This window comes from Nanorana parkeri, unplaced genomic scaffold, assembly GCF_000935625.1.
Source record: "Nanorana parkeri isolate BGI_ZX_2015 unplaced genomic scaffold, ASM93562v1 scaffold409, whole genome shotgun sequence".
Classification (NCBI taxonomy): domain Eukaryota; kingdom Metazoa; phylum Chordata; class Amphibia; order Anura; family Dicroglossidae; genus Nanorana; species Nanorana parkeri.
In genome coordinates this window covers 1112327-1119942 of record NW_017306677.1, presented here as the reverse complement: position 1 = coordinate 1119942, position 7616 = coordinate 1112327, and the positions used below count along the sequence as shown (strand labels likewise).

Genomic DNA, 7616 nt, shown 5'->3' with positions numbered 1-7616 from the left:
ATGCAAATATTAAAGAAATGCATATTTTTATATATATATTATTAATTATGCATTTCTTAAATTTTTGCAAAAGGTGAACTTCTCCTTTAATACATTTTATTTTAAAGTGAAACAATTCCCCTCCTCACACACACACAAAGTTGCTCGCAGGCAGGCTTTCTTATTGCAGAAGAGACACACTGGGGAGAATTAATAAAAAGTGTCAACCGTTGTCTCCACTAGAGCGTAGCCAATCAGCTTTTACATTTTCATTTTCTAAGCGGTGTGGAAAACAGAAGCTAAATAGAAGCTGATTTGTTGCTGTGAGCAACTGCATCAGTTGTGATAAAACTTATCTCAGCCACTTTGTATCATTTTGTCCCTCAATAACAGGGCTAGCTAAACTCCGGCCCTCCAGCTGTGGTGGAACTACAAATCCCGTGAGGCAGTGCAAGATTCTCACAGCCACAGACATAACTCCCTGAAAGAGATGCATCATGGGATTTGTAGTTTCACCACAGCTGGAGGGCCGGAGTTTGGCTACCCTTGCTCTATAAAATATTCTTGGTGACATTGCACATTGAGCTGAGCATGAGCAGCACAGTATAGAGTTTCGCCATATGCCAAGATTAGTGATGACCCTGGGCTTAGTGTGAACCCATTTCGCCCAAGCCACTTAAAACTGGGACCGTCACCTTTCCCTCCCGGCCCACTCAATTGCGGTGAGGGAATTCCCCGCCCTGCATCTATATGTCACAATGGGGCTTGGAATTCCCTCTCTGCCAGTGATTGGGCCGAGAGGGGTGTGTGTTGGCCACAGGTTTAAGCGGGTTTGGGTGAACTGGGTTAACACCATGCTCCAGCTCATCACTAGCCAGGATGAACTTCTATGCGGATGCCTGTGTCATGTGATCCTGGCACAGCCAATCAACATGGCTGCAGATCCCAAACCTGGAAAAAGACCGGGGGGAAAGATGTTGGCACTGGCCTAGGGAGCATGTGGAGGAGAGGTGCGTATAGTTCCGCTTTTCAGAAAAGTTCAAAATTAATTTATCTAAACCCTATAAAGGAGCCATGGCCTGTCATTTCCCCACACTCTGCTGTCATATGTTTACTTTTTTTATGTCAGTGGGCATATGAGAGGTACAATCCCATTGCACAGTAATAAGCAGTGTCCTGTATCCCAGCTTTATACTGTAGTATACTCAGGACATGAGGAACCAAAGCCAACGCATGGCCGGTGTGGCAGGAAAGGGGGACACCGAGACTATGGTACCTGCCAGTGTCATGCACTGTGCAAGAACACAGCCTATTGGTCTGTGGAGAAGAGGCCATATTAAGCCGCCTGATGATAACCCAGCCCACCCTGGGTGAGCGAGTTCGGCAGCGCACGGCTCACGTTGATTATGGCTGATACAGGGGCGGAGGAGAAGAAGGAGGAGGAGGAAGCCGGGGCTGGAGGTAGGGGTAGCCCATGCTGTGATAGCGGGAGCCCCTGGCAGACACGTCCCGTCGCCTCCTCCTCCTCCTCCACGCACTCACTAAACCGAGCTGCGCACTTCTCCCAGATCACCAGCCGGGGGCTCAGCCGGGCAGCCAATCAGCGCCGCGAACACAGATATGCAAATGAGGCGGGGGAAGAGCTCACGCTTGTCGTAAGGGGTTGGAGGGGCCGCTTTATCAGCACTGGGAAACTTGGCCTGATAGAGCTGCAGGGAGAGACCCCCTCCCGCATCCATATCCCTTCTCCTGGGGGGAATCGATAACTAGGATCGATCCATCGGTGATCAGCGCTGGGGAGGGGGTCCCCGTCTACATCTCCGCCCCGTATGTTGGTGTCTCGGGCGGGATCCCGGGTAAGATGACATGTGGCTTGGGGTTGGAAAGGGTGGCATGGTGACAACGGGTGCTGGTGACCCCGGCCTGAGCTCTGACTTCTGATGTCTTGGCAGGTGGACGAGGGGCTTACGTATACTGGCGTGGGGGAGGTGTCCTGTACTCCTAGTGCCGGCAGTCGGCATGTGGCCTTAGACTCGCTGGGGATCAGCTGTGTGCACGTTGCTGGGCTTTGCTTGTCTGTGCAGATCTGGGACTTATAAGGCCAAAAGGTGACATCAGGCATTGTGTGTGATGGCTAGGCACTGTGGACATGGCCAGGTAACTCACCTGCAATTCTCTTCTCAGCTGTGGTGGGTGAATGTGCTACAGATATAGGCATGACACCGCTCCTCCTACATGTAGATGCAGGGTCATGTCTGTATGTGACACCATGACACCTCTCCTCTACATGTAGATGTGGGGTCATGTCTGTATGTGACACCATGACACCTCTCTACATGTAGATGTGGGGTCATGTCTGTATGTGACATGATGAGACAGCTCCTCCTACATTTAGATGCGGGGTCATGTCTGTATGTGACACATTGACACTGCTCCTCTACATGTAGATGTGGGGTCATGTCTGTATGTGACATGGTGACACTGCTCCTCTACATGTAGATGCGAGGTTATGTCTGCATGTGACACCTTCACACTGCTCCTCTACATGTAGGTGTGGGGTCATGTCTGTATGTGACATGATGACACCTCTCCTCTACATGTAGATGTGGGGCCATGTCTGTATGTGACACCATGACACTGCTCTTCTACATTTAGATGCGGGGTCATGTCTGTATGTGACACGATGACATCTCTCCTCTACATGTAGATTTGGGTCGTGTCTGTATGTGAAAGGTTGACACCGCTCCTCTACATGTCGATGCCGGGTCATATCTGTATGTGACAGCATGACACCGCTCCTCTACATGTAGATATGGGGTCATGTCTGTATGTGACATGATGAGACAGCTACTTCTACATGTAGCTATGGGGTCATGTCTTCATGTGACATGTTGAAACAGATCTTTTACATGTAGGCATGAGTGATGTGGGGTCATGGCTGTATGTGACATGGTGACCCTGGTCCTTTACACAGACAAGATTGATGTGAGCTCATGTCTGTATTTGACACAGTGACACCGGCCCTCAAAAGTAGACCTGGGTGATGTAGGGGCCTGTCAGTGTGTTGCATGATGACACGGGTCCTTTACACATAGACATGGGTGAGGTGTGCTTATGTCTGTATGTGACATGGTGACACTGGTCATTTACACATAGTCATGGGTGATGTGAGCTCATGTCTTTGTGTGACATGGTGGCACCGGTCCTCTACATGTAGACATGGGTGATGTAGGGTCATGTCTGTATGCGACATGGTGACCTCGGTCCTTTTACAGATAGACATGGGTGATATGGGCTCATGCATGTGTGTGGCATGGTGACACCAGTCCTTTACATGTAGACATGGGTGATTGGGCTCATGTATGTGTGTGACATGGGGACCTCGGTCCTTTACAGATAGACATGTACCCCATAACCGTGCCCGGTCTGACCGAGTTTACTAAAGCTTAAACCCTAGACGGCGTTTTATACCAAAATGGCGGATCCGTCCGCTACTGGAAAGAGGTGGTGGCTCTGTTTCTGGGTTTTGAGTCAGCGTGTCTGCGGCAGTGAGGTCAGCCCTGGCACAAGAAAGATTGTGTGTTGAGTCACCACAGTCGCTCTCACTCCAGACGTGTGTTATGTAATGAAGTATTTACATGGCGACTTGTGTGTAGGAGAGCTGACCAGTATGACACATCCAGTCAGATCATGTCAGAGAATGTGGTCACTCTATAGATGTGCTGACAATGCATTGGTCTGGATTGGCTGGACCTGTGACTGGTGTTTTTCCTGTTATTGACATGTAGGGAATATCTAAACCTAAAAACATAGATGTCATATCCTGCCGTGTATCAGACCTGCCTTGTGGCGGCTGCATTCGTTTTCATTTTTCAGGCTTTTTTCTCTTTATTTATAACTAATTACTCTGCCAAAAATGACAAAAATATGTAATATTGCAGCATACTCGTCCTCAGATATGGTGACTACATTCGTTTTGATGTTTTTTCTTTAGGCTTTTATTATCCCCTGGTAAACCTTCCAGAAACACACTTCCTGTCATAGGGTGACCACGCTCATTCTTTGTACTGTATCGGGAGAAGCAGTGTTGCCACCCAAGGACAGGACACCCAGCCTCTCATCTCCATACGTAGGGGGGCGGTTGTCTGTGGTCATAACACACTTGCTGCTCTAGGGTGACAAATCTCATTCGCTCAGCTCCTTCATACAATCATGTTAATGGGGGAGCAGTGTTGTCACGCCTGGACAGGAAGTGTGTTAAATCAGAACTCTAAGGACATTTTTTCTTAACCCTTGCAGTGGGGCTATTTTCTCATTTTGGTCTAGGGAGGAAATTAACAATGTCGTACTCACTTGTTCCTCGGAGCCAGCTGCCTCCTCCTCTGCAGTGATGGTATGTTCCTCGGCATCCTCATGTTCTATAGATTGTTTATAGACATGATGACTCAGGGATCATAGACTCCGCTGCCGCGGAAGGGGAGAGAGGCTCCTGGGACCGGTCTAAGAGCAAGACGGCTCAGAGGATCAGGGGAGTATAACTTTGTTGTTTACCGCCTTACACCAAATTGTACTTTTAGTTGGTCAGCGCAGTCAGGTGACAGCACTAGCCAATGAGTGCTTGCCATTTGCGAATGAATTTCACAATACAGAGCGCAGGGTTGCACTGCCATGTACGGAGTATGAATAATACACCTGCATCGGCAGAGGGGAAGGAACGTTTAGTCAAAGGTGAGTATAATGGGGGGCCAGATTGGAGGGGGTAACTCCATTTTCCCAAATTCGCTTGAGAAAGTGGAATTACCCTTTAAGACCACAGAAAACCTTCCCCCTATGGTGATGAGATAAGGGGGGGCGTGACCTGTAATCCTGCCTAGGGTGACCATACTGCTCCTTTCTAAATAAAGGGAGTGTGTGTTGTCACCCTTGGAAAGGAAGTGCATCTCTGGAAGGTTTACCAGGAGAAAAGTAGCCTGAAAAAATAAAACAAATGCAGTCTCCAAACCATATGTAAGGGCGGGTATGCTCCAATATTGTACGCTTTTGTTCTTTAGTTTAAATAGTACTGGGAACCAGTGACTGCTGATCCAGTAAAAGTAGTTCACATTTGAAATCCTAACGGCAGGAAAGACGGTCTGATTGACCTGACCAATAGATCTCAAATCATCTCTACTAACTATACCAGGGGTGGGCAACTCCAAACCTCCAGCTGTGCTTCAACTACAAATCCCTTCATGTCTCTGGGAGTCATGCGGTAACTTTCAGGCTTGCAATGCCTCGTGGGATTTGTAGTTCCACAACGGCTGGAGGGCCTGAGTTGCCCACCCCTGAACTGTGAAGTAAAAACAAAGCCAACCGGCTAGCTTTTTATGACAGAAGTGGCTGTGTACGTCTCTTCTGTCATAAAAGCTTCTAGCTGCCGGTTAGCAATGTCTTTTTCTTGTATACTGAGCTGTGCATGCTCTGGCATCATTTCATGGGGCCCAGCCAATCAAGCAGCTGAAGAATCAGATGACCAGGACAAAGATGGATGGAGAGCAAAGTCCACTCTCACCTGTCTGTGCGCCTGAGAGCCACGCTTTTCAGCTTACAAAGAGTTGCGTAGCCGCTGTTGCAAGCTCTCTGATGTGCCGATTGCAGGGGCAGGCAAAATCTGGCCCTCCAGCTGTTGTGGAACTACAAATCCCATGAGACATTGCAAGATCCTCAGGCATGACTCTGAGACAGATGCATCATGGGATTTGTAGTTTCACCAAAGCTGGGGGGCCGGAGTTTGCTCACCCCTGGTCTGTTGCTTCTTCTTGACATGCAGGGAACGAATCCATCCATTCTTATGAGTAGGCTGTCTTTCACATCTCTTTCTAGGAATGGATGGGATTATTCCGCACATGTGCAGAAGAGCCGAGGGTACGGTCAGAAGGTTTGCCGACGTGGCTGTACAGCACCATGTTGACAGCGTGGGAGCATGGACAGATGACTGTTAAGCTGGGTATAAACTAGATTTCATCTAACTTTCAGGGCCGGTTCACATCATAAACAGTGAGTTCCAAAGTGGTCAGCCTCTGGAATGCACTGTATCGCAGCTGGCTTCCTGCAGGAGGGGGCGTGGCGGTTCATTGAAGTCAATGGCACCGCGGCCATTCCCCCCCCCCGTCTGCAGTGCAAACGCCAGCACCCGTGGCACATCAGTGCCTGTGGCCGGTCCGGTGCGATCTGAAAAAATGCTACACGCACTATTTTTTTGGGATGGCACTGGACCGGAATGGAGGCACTGATGTGCCAATGCAGGCGGGTGAGCGTGTGGCTGTGGTGCCATTGACTTCTGAATGCACCACCACACCCCTGAAGGCAGTAAGGTGGCCGGAATGTGATACAATGCATTTCACAGGCTGACCGCTCTGGAACGCACAGTTTATGGAGGGAATTGGCCCTCGGGATGGACAAAAAATAATCTTACAGAGATTCCTCCATCCACAGTAAACAGTGCAGATGGAAGGACCTCCCACTAGGGCTGTTGCATTTTGACAGTCGGCCCATCAGGCTGTCAAAATAACCGCCTTGAATGCAGGTGCCGTTCAACAACCATTTTCCTCCCGGATGTCCGATTGGAGGCATTATATAGCCGGCTCTAAGATTGTGGTGTGGAGCTTTTTAAATGCAAACCTTGCAGAGGTCAATGTTCTTGAAAGTGTTGCATTTACCTCCTGGCTTCTGTACTCCATCACTGAGTCGATAAATGTTTGTAGATTGGGGATATCGAAGTCCTTGTCCGCATACTTGTGCTGGGTTAGTGTTCGTACTAAATCAAGAGGGTAACGTGACAGCCAGGCAGTTGGTATTTGCAAAATGCGGTGTCAGCAGTGGCAGCCTCCATGCTTCTCAGGAAACCGAGAAAAATGTTTTCTGTCATCGCCATCTTCTCATCCTCAGGCTGGACTTGGCTCTGAGCCAGAGCAGTTATGCAGATAAACACTTCTGATGTTCCAGGTCACGTACTCAAAGTCCCGAAGCCTGTGGGTCACCAATACAGCCAGACAGCTAGCATTTTCAAAAGGAGGTCAGTTATGGCAGTCGGTGGCTTGATGTGCATTAAAAAGCTGTTGGTTGCTTGGTGCACACTGACAGTTTAATTAGTAACTACATTTATTTAGTTGCTAAGGAAATTCTTTGCTTACATCTTGCTGTCAGCCGGGGGCTAGATTCCGCCGTCGACAACAATGTGCACAAAAGGGGGAAATAGCCAGCCTGCTATTGGCTATTTCAAATTGCAATAGCAGGCTGGCTATTGTGCCCGCCCATGGAGCAGAGCAGAACTTTCTCTCTCAGGTCCGCTTCTCTGCTCAGTAGGTGGGGATGCACCGATACTAGTATTGGTGCCAATACCGAGTATTTAGGCAAGTACTCGTACTCGCCCAAATGCTCCAGATACTGTAACTGTCAGTATCGGGAATCCAGGGGGTGAGTTATTACACGTTGCCTGGCTTACTGATTGGCTGGGAAGCCGGCACTATGCTCCTTCATCACCAGGGAGCATGGAACCGGCTTTCCGGCCAATCAGGAAGCCGGGCGGCGTGTAATAACTCGCCCCCTGGATTCCAGATTGGCCAGAAAGCCGGCTCCATGCCTCCTCGTCACCTGTT

At 49.2% G+C, this 7616-nt stretch overlaps 1 protein-coding gene across 1 annotated transcript in view; it reads left to right on the top strand.

The window, feature by feature from the left end:
* The first annotated feature begins 1570 nt into the window (after window positions 1-1570).
* Window positions 1571-7616, top strand: part of CHD9 (chromodomain helicase DNA binding protein 9) — a 167748-nt gene continuing 161702 nt past the window's right edge. Inside the window, exon 1 of the mRNA XM_018559651.1 lies at window positions 1571-1835. The gene's annotated coding sequence lies outside the window, so the exon portion shown is untranslated. The remainder of the gene's footprint in view (window positions 1836-7616) is intronic.